Genomic DNA, 13,296 nt, shown 5'->3' with positions numbered 1-13,296 from the left:
TTGATCTCATAAATTGATGAGTTATGTCAATATATTCATCCTTGTGAGTATATGGATACTTCACTCACCCTCTCTATTAACCTTGCTCTATCATTGACTAAACCACCATCACCATCCCATCTACCTTGGCATGCTCATGCATTGTTGCATGCGGCCAGCCCCAATCCTTCAATTTTGAATTCTATTAAAAACTTTTATTCATCAACTATACCTTGGGAACCATCTTCATCATAAGTTGGTCTCAACCAAAGTGGTGGAGATTATTCTCATGGCACATGTCACCTTCATACTCCTTTTTTATCTATATGTATCTACTCCTATTTTTTTTATCATTATCAAAGTCACTCATTGACATTATCTTCTCAACATCATGCCTTGAACTATTCACATGAATGTTGTGCATCTCTCTCACATTTCTCTCTGGCTCATGACAAGAAAGGAGCCGGCCATGACTTGAAATTCGGCCAGCCCCTCCTCTTCATTTCCTTCTCTTGCAAGCCTTGCCTCCCAACTACCCCAACAAATAAATGGGCAGCCACCCACCTTAGCCAATCAAAATGGAGGCAGCCACCATCCTCCCTCTATATAAGAGCTTGGCTTGCCACCTCCACTCCCCTTGGCTCATTTCTTTCACACTCCACTCCCTCATACCTTCCTCCCCCTTCCTCCCCACGAGCTGCTCCTCCTCCTTAGCTCCATGGCCGGCCATGGCCATGGAAAGCCACCAAGATGGAGCTCCCCTCCTCCCTCAAGCTTCCCCTCACCATGAGAGCATCTCTCTCCCTCTCTTCTCCCCTAATCTTTGATGAGTCCAGCTCACTTTCTCCTTTCTCCTCTCACTAGATTGGATCTTGATGCAGGTGCATGTTGGTCCAAGCATGGAGAAGGTTGAGCTATCCTCAGATCTGAAGTTCTTGAGCAAAGTTCGTCCAAAACCTTGCAGTAATTTCTGTATCTTGCTGTTTCAGATTCTGGTACGAACTTGTAAAATCCGCCAAATCTTGTGTGCAGATCCAAATCGAGTGATTCAAAGTTCCACAGATAGGTACTGGAAAGATCTACAACTTGGCGTTGGTCTCATCCTCAAATTCGTTACGGATTTTGCATGGTAAATAAAGTTCTGCAAACATGCAGAATCACTGTTTGTTAGATTTCTCCCGTTTTACGAAACCTTTTTGAGCAAACTCAACTGTAGGTGAAGGCCCTCTTCAATACCTTCATTTTGACGGTGGTTTCACTTTGATTGACCTCCTGAAACTGAAATGGTTCACAGGTCAAGATCTGGTCAGATCTGACTTTGTCGAATTAAACCAGGAGCTTGGGAACGAATTTTTGAATGGAACCAATTGGGTAAGAACCAGCTTTTCAATACCTTTCAGATGCAGCGGACCTCATATTTTTATGAGTTGTGTACGATTTGTGGTGAATTAAACTTATTCTGTGTGTTCTGCAGACATGGCTGTTAGCTTTTAATTCATCAAAAATCCATTTTTGAACCTAATTGAGTGATTCCACTTCTGTAGGATTGCTGAATGTTTTCTTAATCATCTCAAACAAGTTCCAAACCTTTATCTGTTCTGCAACTCCAAAGTTAAAGCAAATGGTGAAAACATGCAGTAAACTTGCCAATCCATTTGTGAGAGTTTCAGAAACAATTTGAACCCAAATCCAATTGTGTATGCTTCTCTGTTTAATTACCTTTCAAATGCCAGTGGCCACATATTTTTAGGATTTTTCTACGATTTATGGCTTACAGATCTTGTTTTCTGTACAGTCAGATTCAAAGAAATTCCTAAAATTGTAGGTTTAATATTTTTGGGTGACGAGGGAATACCTCGGCAATGCCTACGTATTGTAGACTAGGGTTTCGGGAGAGCGACGATGGAGATTCCGGGAGCGAGATTAGGCACACGACGTACCCAGCTTCGGGTCCCCTCGGTGGAGGATCCCTACGTGCTGCTAGCAATCCAGTATATAATCATAGATGTGTTTACAGGGTGCCGCCATAGGCGGAGCTATGTTGTCTATCTCTATGTCTATATATTGTCCTCCTTATTTCGGGTGCCCTGGCTAGCTTTATATATGCAACCAGCCTAGGGTTTTACAAGAGTCCTAGTCGACTACTTCTTCGGGTTGCCTTGTTGGGCCTTCTCCATATTTGGTCTTCTCCATCTTGGGCCGAGCCGGGTATACTAATAATGGGTACCCGAAGGGTATGCCCATGTCAGTAGCCCCCGAGTTTATAGGGAAGTCGAAGACTTGCGTAGAAACTCCAAGCATAATCATCTCCGATGTCGAAGAAATACAAGGCGAGGTCCATGTCGTAGATCATGTGTAGCGTAGATGATGTCGATGATTCTTGAAATTATCGGGTGCGCGGCAGCGCTCCCGATGGGAGTAGCCCCCGAGTCTATGGACAAGTGCTTGCACTTGGGCATAGACTCAAGTTGTACTACTCGATGAAGAACTTAACTATATTTCTGGAAGACTTGATGAAATCCATGTGCTCCCGATGGGAGTAGGCTCCACTCGAGTCGTAGAATCGAGTTGAGTCTACAAACCTTGATTGTCATAGATGATGTCGAAGTTATTTTTCTATCGGGTGCGTGACCAGCGCTCCCGATGGGAGTAGCCCCCGAGGCTACAGCCAAGTGTTTGCACTTGGGTGTAGGCTCAACTTGCTTGTAATTGACTCCACAATTTTTCCTTTTTCTTGTCGAGAGGGTGAACACTACTCTCGATAAGAGTAGCCCCCGAGCCTATGAGCAGGTGCTTGCACCTAGGCATAGGCTCAAGTTGTACTACTCGATAAACAACTTGGCGCAGCCCCTCTTTTTATCGACTCCAGGCCGTTGCTATTTTTATTTGACATCCATATCTATATTGTACAGGGATAATGGTAATTGGGGCTAGTTCATCTGACGGATCAGGTACTAGTTAACTGCTCTAGTGGCAATCCGCAAAAACCTACTTCAAGATCACGTCCCTGGACATGATCTCGGGATACTGGTGTAAACTTCGACAGGTGCCGCTTAAGGTCTTACCATTCTGTCGAGTCCCAGTCATGTTTATCGGGTACCTAATGCGTCCGTTAGGATTTTCTTCGTATCTGTTGATACGGATAAAAGTAGCAGAGCGCAGTCTTCGGCGATGCCACGCCCAGCAGAACGGATCTGGGGTCTTACCTTCGCAAATTTGCGGCATTCAGAAATTGATCGCAACTTTGGCGTTCTGAGAATATATTGTCGAGTGCTTTGTTTGTCTGATGCAATGACCCATTTTTCGGGTTCTTCTATATTTTTCTCGGGCGTGATGAGACAGCCGAATATATTGGGTTCTTCTATATTGTTGTCAGGCACATCGCCGATGCTCTTGCTCAGAACAAATGACGAGTCAATGGACCCGAAGATTTGTCCATCCTCTTTTTTTTCCTCCCCTTTTTTTTACTCCTCTTATCATTTTTTTTTTTTTTTTTTTTTTTTGGGTTTCTCCTTGATGATAATTTCGTCGAGTTCCTCTCTCAGGAAAAATTTCTTCGGGTCCTCCTTGAGGACAATTCTTTGGGTCCTCTTTGAGGATAATTCTTCGGGACCTCCCTGAAGATAATTCTTTGGCACCTCCTTGAAGATAATTCTTCGGGTCCTCCTTGCATAAAATTTCGTCGGGTTCTCTTTTGAAGAAAATTTTGTCGGGTTCTCTCACGATTTTATCGGGTTCCTCCCTGAACAAGATTTTGTCGGGTGCTATTTTGATTTCGTCGGGTTCCTCCCTGAAGAAGATTTTGTCGGGTGCTATTTTGATTTTGTCGGGTTCCTCCCTGAAGAAGATTTTGTCGGGTGCTATTTTGATTTCGTCGGGTTCCTCCCTGAAGAAGATTTTGTCGGGTCCTGTTCTCTCTTGAAAACAATTTCGTCGGGTTCTCTCTTATATACTTTGAAATTTGCTTTGTCCTGCACAAATAAATAAACTTTTTCTATCTTTTCCTTGACTCTCTTTTTCGCATGCGGTGTCAGATGCTCGAATTCGATGATATGTAAAGTGAATATATGCCGCGCAGCCCCCAAGTGTCAGGTGCGACGAAAGTAAATGATAATCAACTTTGTGTGAAATAAAGGAACACTTAGCTTATTGGGCACAACGGAGTTGATGCGCGATGAAAGTCTTCGAGTGCAGCGAAATCGTTGAGCCGAAGTAGAAACCACCAAATAGTGAAAATATATGCCGCCAAATTATTGATGAAGAAATAGCCGAGCCCCCGAGCGCTGCTGGGGTGATATCATGATTGTTGCTTAGACACCGTGTCGCAATTGTGATCCGAGGCGAAATTATTGTTGAGCCCCCGAGTATTATCATTAAATATGAATCATATATTGAAGATGAATCCGCCGATATCATAGAGGATATATTCATTGACCCGAAGAATCCAGTAATAACCATAGAAGATGAATCCGTTGATATTATAGAGGATGAATCCATTGATCCGAAGAATCCAGTAATAACCATAGAAGATGAATCCGTTGATATTATAGAGGATGAATCCATTGATCCGAAGAATCCAGTAATAACCATAGAAGATGAATCCGTTGATATTATAGAGGATGAATCCATTGATCCGAAGAATCCAGTAATAACCATAGAAGATGAATCCGTTGATATTATAGAGGATGAATCCATTGATCCGAAGAATCCAGTAATAACCATAGAAGATAAATCCGCCGAAGAAATAAATCCAATAATAATTATCGACTATAAATCCACTGACCCAGAAGTCCGCCCGGTAGTATTATATTAGAGGAAACCAACGATAACCCGAAGAAAATCAATCTAGTAAGCCGAAAATAAATCCACTGAGCCGAAGAAGGTAATTTCACTAAGCCGAAAATAAATCCACTGAGCCGAAGGAGATATATCCAGAGCCGAAGAAAAGAAATTCGAAAAGTAATCGAATATATTTGTGGTAATGAAGTAATGGCAGAGCTCCCAGTGTTGAGTGTATTTGCTGTAATATTGTAATGGCACAATCTCCGAATAATCGGGTATAGCAAAAGTAAACAAATAATTGACTCTCGGAAGATGAACACTTAGCTTTATTGTTGGATGCGGCGAGGTCGAGGTGGAAGTAGGTCGTCCGGAAGATGGAGTCTATAGTCACGCGACGCCTGGCCAGAAGTAGTAGATGTGGCCGACGTAGTCGATGAAGAGGGTGCAACCGATGAAGCGGAGACGTCCCGCGTTTTAGCCGAAAGTTGTTGACCTGACAGATCGTAGTCGATGAAGTGGATTCACGACAGGTGAGCCCCCGAATATATCGAGTCCGCGATGCAACAAGCGAGCCCCCCAATGTGGCGACTGTGCGCGAGGAAACAGTCGAAACTTATTCCGATCTGTAGTTGTATTGAAGCGAAAAAGAAAAAAATTCTGTGCGCAAATAACAGTACGATCCGAAAAATATTTGGCCAAATAAATTTGCGAATAGTAATTAATTTGGAAATATAGCACCTGATATTTTTGTGTCGGATGTTCGTCGCTGACGAACTTGGTTGGCTTGATCCGTGTAGGGGAGCAGCAGTCGATGAGGTGGACGTATTCGGTAATGATGTTGGCTCCTCCGAAGTCGATGGCGATATAAGTTCGTTTGGACTTAACAGCGAAAAAGTTGCCCGAACTGATATGAACCGATTTGCTTCTCCACTCGATGATTTTCTTTGAAGCTTGATTTCCCGATGGCTTCATGTTGAGGCCCGTACAAAAAACCTGTACGGCAGCTCGCTTCCTTTTGTTTTACTGTTTTTTTTTTTTAACGAAGTCACATTGGCTGTGTTTGTACTTTGTCTGTTTCTTCTTGGACCTTGATCCGGCTGGCAACCCCTTTCGCTGATCTGATTTTGTTTATTGGAGAGTCCAAATCCCACACGGAAACAAACTCTGAATCTTGAAACTTGTGTAATGTGCACTTCTTTTTCCCTGGAGCCTTGTTGCAAACGTACACACGCACGCACGCCGGCAGCCGAAGCGAACATGCGTGGCGACTTGATCTGCTGTACTCTCTTGAATAATTTACCGTTTGTTTGCGAAGATGACGACGAAGTCGCTGCTTGCTGATGAACTCGAAATTTTCCGATCTTCCGATATCTTTGATGATGGTCTCGACGGATCTCGCCCGGATCACAAAATCCAGTCGTCGCTATTTCCCACAGACGGCGCCAATTGACGAGGGAATACCTCGGCAATGCCTACGTATTGTAGACTAGGGTTTCGGGAGAGCGACGATGGAGATTCCGGGAGCGAGATTAGGCACACGACGTACCCAGCTTCGGGTCCCCTCGGTGGAGGATCCCTACGTGCTGCTAGCAATCCAGTATATAATCATAGATGTGTTTACAGGGTGCCGCCATAGGCGGAGCTATGTTGTCTATCTCTATGTCTATATATTGTCCTCCTTATTTCGGGTGCCCTGGCTAGCTTTATATATGCAACCAGCCTAGGGTTTTACAAGAGTCCTAGTCGACTACTTCTTCGGGTTGCCTTGTTGGGCCTTCTCCATATTTGGTCTTCTCCATCTTGGGCCGAGCCGGGTATACTAATAATGGGTACCCGAAGGGTATGCCCATGTCATTGGGTGATTCCAATTGGGTTAGTCTTGTATTAGTACTAGCTATCTAGGAAAAATATTATTAGTCTCTGTTCATACATATTTGTTGCTGTTAGTAATATTTATGTGTGACATGCATTGTTGTAGCAAAACTTTTCGGTTTATTTAAAACCCTTGACCAACTCTTCTTAGTAGAGATGGGCAACCTTTGTTTTATGCTTGCAAAACAAAACCTCTGCAACCTAACATTATCTCTTTTGTTTTGTTTAAGTTTTCAAATGATGTGATATATGGTTTGCTTCCTATTTTTGTATAGTGATTAAGTGAGCAAATTAAATTAGGAAAACTGTTTTCTACTTTTCCAAAAGTGTTGAAAATGTTTTGTGAAAGTATTTGATGTCAAACTAATGCTCTTGTCCTCTTTATGATATTATCTACCAGGGGTACTTAGCTTGTGCCATGGTGATACCGAGAGAGGCAATTGCTAAGTTGTGATACTCTCATACCTTTACTAGGTAAATAAAATGGGTTCTCTTTAAGTTGTTTGTGGTATCTATAAGTCCTTTGTATGGTAGCTCTTTTTGGAATGGTTAAATTATGGTTGTTGTATGTTTGTTTTGTTGGTGCAATATGATTGATTGTGTTCCTTTATATTTTTCGGCGATAGATGCGAACGATTCCGGAGAAGATGAAGAAGTGGATCGGACAAGGATTTTATTTATGTTGTTGGGATTCTTATATTGATGGAGTTGAAGAAGTACAGGGACAAATAAGCCAAGGCAAGCCATCTTTTGATCTCTGATCCGGTGTCTAGTTGGATGTCATTTGTTGATGTTCAAAGCACCTTCATTCTATGTGTGTTATTATCTCTATTTATGTCATCTATGTGTGTTTGAAAGTGGGGTACTCCCTAGTGGTGATGCTCCACTATTTGCCCTTGTGTTATGGGATGCATGGTAGCATGGCCGTGCTATCCCACTTGGTTATCTTGTATGCTCAACTTGAGCATGTTCCATCTCAAGATAGTAACTTACACCACACCCACCCCATTTGTAGTATAGAGGTATCATTGTCATGACCTTGGGGTATTCTCAACTTGAGAGGAGTATGCCGTGTACCATCTTGGAGAATATGTTGGATAGTGACACTCCACTATCTAAGTTGTGTAGTTAGCACCACAAATCTGAGAGTATATTCCTCCTTGTGTTGTCATAATACATGCTTAACTTAAGCAAGTATGATCCACTCCACTACCCCTTTATACCTCATCTATGGCGGGATGACTCTCATCTCGGCCGTAGTGCAATACTAGTTCAACTCATGAAACTATAGGTTGGGAACCCCTCAAGGTTTACCTTGTTGTAAATATTTATGAAAACCTTGGGTGAGGCAACCTTACCCAAGCGTATGGTTTATGAAAGAAAAGGATCTTGAGAAAGATGGTTGGAAAGAGGAAAGTGTGGGTGTGACTTGGGTTTTTGAGAAAAACGACACATGGTTCTTTGTATTCGCCCGGAACAATTACACAGCGCAACCACATTACTCCAACGTGGGCATGGGGCTTAGCTTGACGTTTGTTCTTCTTAGCATGAGGCACCGCACAACTATACAAGGGTACGGTTACCCCCGAGTCCGGGTTGTCATTGTTGGGACAATAGTATAACGGGAGGCCTTCGGGGCTGACCCGTCCGGAAGACACTATGGGTCTCCTGGCTTGGCGGTGGAGCCACGCTCAAGAGGAGGTGAGCTGCCACGGTGCCGGGGAGGTACATACTCCATAGGGTAGGACCTCGTGTTAAGTTGAATGGGCGAAAGGCTTCGACTGATTATCCGAGACTCGCATACTTTCGTATGACGAACCAGGGATGATCCCGGCGGATTTATCAGATCTTGTGGGGAAAGTGCGCACACTCTGCAGAGTTAAAACTATTCGAATAGCCGCGTCCGCGGTCATGGACGGTTGGGATGGCCGTTACCGAGCTGTGTCGAGTTTTGGTTTTGAAAATGATTTCCAAAGGAAATGCGTGTGTTGGAAGTACCGGAAGGGTACGGGAAAGATGTTGTGCCGACCATGTGGAGATGGTTGAGGAAAGTGAAACAAAATTGGGTGACCCTTCCTAGTGTTTTCATGTAGAGGAACTCTTCTTCAATAGAGATATAGAGATGTCTTAGATAAATTCTTGGAGTGTCCCCTTCGATTGAGAAGTTGGGATGCTATCTCCACCAAAAACATCTCTTCTCTTCCACATGCTATATCCACAAGAGAAACTACTCTTCCTCTCTTGTCTTCTTTAGTTAGAATTGTTATCACCCTCTTGGTGGTTTGCGAGTACAATTCAAATGTACTCACGGCTTTGTCCCTGGCTATTTACTTGGCCAGACTTGAAGGAGTTCGACAGATGAAGAAGGAGTTGACGACGTCTATGCGAGCTAGGAACGTCTTCCCAGTCAGTTGCCTGTAGGGTTATGGCAAATGACTTGGGTACTGCGCTGCTGAAGTGATGATGCTACTCTAATGTTTAGTTAGGCCCTTCGAGGCTATTATGTAAGTATGGGTCATGTGACCATGTTGTAATTTTCTTTCTCTGCTTTGTAATGGATGGTGTAATTTGATATCAGTTCGGTTATGTGTTCACGACGCACTGATCATGGGATCGTGAACTGTATACATAACAGGGAATTTCGGACCGTTAGTCCGGGGTCCCCACAGTACCACTCCTGATTGGTATGATCCTTGTCTAAATGTCATGATTGTGGATAACAATGATGAGGACCCTGCGACGTATGAAGAAGCGATGATGAGCCCAGATTCCAACAAATGGCAAGAAGCCATGAAATCCGAAATGGGATCCATGTATGATAACAAAGTATGGATTTTGGTAGACTTACCTGATAGCCGAAAGGCTGTCGAGAATAAATGGATCTTCAAGAGAAAAACAGATGCAGATGGTAATATTACTGTCTATAAAGCTCGACTTGTCGCAAAGGGTTTCCGACAAATTCAAGGAGTTGACTATGATGAGACTTTCTCACCTGTAGCGAAGCTAAAATCTGTGAGGATTTTGTTAGCAATAGCTGCATTTTTCGATTATGAGATTTGGCAGATGGATGTCAAAACGGCGTTCCTTAATGGAGACATTGAGGAAGAGTTGTATATGGTACAACCCAAAGGTTTTGTCGATCCTAAAAATGCTGACAAAGTATGCAAACTTCAGCGTTCAATCTATGGACTGAAGCAAGCATCAAGAAGTTGGAACCGACGCTTTGATAAGGTGATCAAAGACTTCGGGTTTATACAGTGTCATGGAGAGGCCTGTATTTACAAGAAAGTGAGTGGGAGCTCTGTAGCATTCCTAATATTATATGTAGATGACATATTATTGATCGGGAATGATATAGAACTATTAAGCAGTGTTAAAGGTTATTTGAATAATAGTTTTTCAATGAAAGACCTTGGTGAAGCATCGTATATATTAGGCATCAAGATTTATAGAGATAGATCAAGACGCCTAATAGGGCTATCACAGAGTACATATCTGGACAAGATTCTAAAGAAGTTTAGAATGGACGAAAGTAAGAAAGGGTTCTTACCTATGTTACCAGGCAAAGTCTTGAGTAAGACTCAAGGACCGGCTACGGCAGAAGAAAGAGAAAGGATGAGTAAAATCCCCTATGCCTCGGCAGTAGGATCTATCATGTATGCCATGCTATGTACTAGACCGGATATAGCACATGCTGTTAGTTTGACTAGCAGATATCAAAGTGATCCAGGAATGGAACACTGGACAGCGGTCAAGAATATCCTGAAGTACTTGAAAAGAACTAAGGATATGTTTCTTTGTTATGGAGGTGACCAAGAGCTCGTTGTAAGTGGTTACACCGATGCAAGTTGGAACACTGATCCTGATGACTCTAAGTCACAATCTGGGTACGTGTTTATATTGAATGGTGCTGCAGTAAGCTGGGAAAGCTCGAAGCAGTGCACGGTGGCGAAGTCTTCAACAGAATCAGAGTACATAGCGGCTTCAGAGGCTTCATCAGAAGCGGTATGGATGAAGAGGTTCATTGTAGAGCTCGGTGTGGTTCCTAGTGCATTGGACCCATTAATCATTTACTGTGATAACATGGGTGCCATCGCCAATGCACAAGAGCCAAGGTCACACAAGAGGCTGAAGCATATCAAACTGCGTTACCACTCGATTCGCGAGTACATCGAAGATGGAGAAGTAAATATTTGCAAAGTACACACTGATCTGAATGTAGCAGATCCGTTGACTAAAGCTCTCCCTAGGGCAAAGCATGACCAACACCAGGAATGACATGGGTGTTAGGTATATTACAATGTAATCTAGATTATTGACTCTAGTGCAAGTGGGAGACTGAAGGAGATATGCCCTAGAGGCAATAATAAAATGGTTATTATTTATATCTTTGTGTTTATGATAAATGTTTATATATCATGCTATAATTGTATTAACCGAAACATTAGTACATGTGTGATATGTAGACAACAAGAAGTCCCTAGTATGCCTCTTAAACTAGCTTGTTGATTAATGGATGATTAGTTTCATAATCATGAACATTGGATGTTATTAATAACAAGGTTATATCATTATATGAATGATGTAATGGACACACCCAATTAAGCGTAGCATAAGATCTCGTCATTAAGTTATTTGCTATAAGCTTTCGATACATAGTTACCTAGTCCTTATGACCATGAGATCATGTAAATCACTTATACCAGAAAGGTACTTTGATTACACCAAACACCACTGCGTAAATGGGTGGCTATAAAGGTGGGATTAAGTATCCGGAAAGTATGAGTTGAGGCATATGGATCAACAGTGGGATTTGTCCATCCCGATGACGGATAGATATACTCTGGGCCCTCTCGGTGGAATGTCGTCTAATGTCTTGCAAGCATATGAATGAGTTCATAAGAGACCACATACCACGGTACGAGTAAAGAGTACTTGTCAGGAGACGAGGTTGAACAAGGTATAGAGTGATACCGAAGATCAAACCTCGGACAAGTAAAATATCGCGTGACAAAGGGAATTGGTATTGTATGTGAATGGTTCATTCGATCACTAAAGTCATCGTTGAATATGTGGGAGCCATTATGGATCTCCAGATCCCGCTATTGGTTATTGGTCAGAGTGAGTACTCAACCATGTCCGCATAGTTCACGAACCGTAGGGTGACACACTTAAAGTTGGATGTTGAAATGGTAGTACTTGAATATGGAATGGAGTTCGAATATTTGTTCGGAGTCCCGGATGAGATCCCGGACATCACGAGGAGTTCCGGAATGGTCCGGAGAATAAGATTCATATATAGGATGTCATTTTATGTGAATTAAAATGTCGCGAAAGGTTCTATGGAAGGTTCTAGAAGGTTCTAGAAAAGTCCGGAAGAAACCACCAAGGAAGGTGGAGTCCACATGGGACTCCACCTCCATGGCCGGCCAACCCTAGTGGGGGAGGAGTCCCAAGTGGACTCCCCCTTAGGGGGCCGGCCACCCCCCCATATGGGAGGTGGAACTCCCACCTCTAGTGGGAGTCCTAGCTTGGCTAGGTTTCCCCTCCATATGGAAGGTTTTTGGTTCGGGTATTATTCGAAGACTTGGATACCAACACTTGGGGTTCCACCTATATAATGAGGGGCATAGGGGAGGGGGCCGGCCTACACCAAAGCCACAAGTTGGCCGCACCCCCTTGAGGCCGGCCACCCCCTCCCAAACCCTAGCCTCCCCCCTCTCCTCCATATCTCCCGCGTAGCTTTAGCGAAGCTCCGCCGGAGTTCTCCACCGCCACCGACACCACGCCATCGTGCTGTCGGATTCAAGAGGAGCTACTACTTCCGCTGCCCGCTGGAACGGGAGGTGGACGTCGTCTTCATCAACAACCGAACGTGTGACCGAGTACGGAGGTGCTGCCCGTTCGTGGCGCCGGAACCGATCGTGATCAAGATCTTCTACGCACTTTTGCAAGCGGCAAGTGAACGTCTACCGCAGCAACAAGAGCCTCCTCTTGTAGGCTTTGGAATCTCTTCAAGGGTGAGACTCGATACCCCCTCGTTGCTACCGTCTTCTAGATTGCATCTTGGCTTGGATTGCGTGTTCGCAGTAGGAATTTTTTTGTTTTCTATGCAACGTTATCCTACATATTCAGGCTATGAGCACATGCCATCTTCTTTTGCTAAGGGCATCTCCAGCGGGCCGACGCATTTCGGACGTCCGAAATGTCCGTTTGCGTCGGCCCGCGGACGCGATGTGGTCCAGGGCGACCGTTTGCGTCTTGGGTACCTCCAGCTGTGCCGGCGCATTTTTTGACCGGGGACAGCATCAAGCTCGCTAATGGCGTTTTACGTCCCGTCGAGGACTACCGCCGGCGATTAACTGTTCCCGCGCGACGACGATCGTTCCCGCGCTTGCCAATACATTGCAAGTTTCGCTGGCATTTCGTGCGCGCGGGAAACGCCCTGCGCGCCAACGCCGTTTCCCGCCCCGCCGTAGCTATATATGGTGGACACCGGCGGGGGCAACGGGCACACCTCAAGCTACCATCCATCCATGGCCGACCACATGAATTGGGAGCACGTTGTTCACATGTGCCGCCAGCTCCACCCGGAGGAGGAGGAGGTAGCCGCCGCCGGCGTTGAGGCCCAGCAGCTGGACCTGGAGGTGGCGGCAGCGGAGG

General features: G+C 44.3%; 1 long non-coding RNA gene across 3 annotated transcripts; it reads left to right on the top strand.

Annotated features, from left to right (window-relative positions):
- The first annotated feature begins 537 nt into the window (after nucleotides 1-537).
- LOC127306089 (uncharacterized) lies at nucleotides 538-9,227 on the top strand. Of its 3 annotated transcripts, none has more exons than XR_007854429.2 (6): nucleotides 538-923; nucleotides 1,012-1,108; nucleotides 1,196-1,350; nucleotides 7,034-7,107; nucleotides 7,260-7,371; nucleotides 8,973-9,227. It is a non-coding gene; the product is annotated as an uncharacterized lncRNA (long non-coding RNA). The 3 variants fall into 3 exon arrangements; XR_007854430.2 differs by having other exon boundaries at nucleotides 545-923; nucleotides 1,274-1,350; XR_011747645.1 differs by lacking the exon at nucleotides 7,034-7,107 and having other exon boundaries at nucleotides 540-923.
- Nucleotides 9,228-13,296: the final 4,069 nt, after the last annotated feature.

This window comes from Lolium perenne, chromosome 6 (assembly GCF_019359855.2).
Source record: "Lolium perenne isolate Kyuss_39 chromosome 6, Kyuss_2.0, whole genome shotgun sequence".
Lineage (NCBI taxonomy): Eukaryota > Viridiplantae > Streptophyta > Magnoliopsida > Poales > Poaceae > Lolium > Lolium perenne.
The sequence above is the reverse complement of the archived record's forward strand: the minus strand, read 5'-3'. Positions and strand labels throughout refer to the sequence as shown.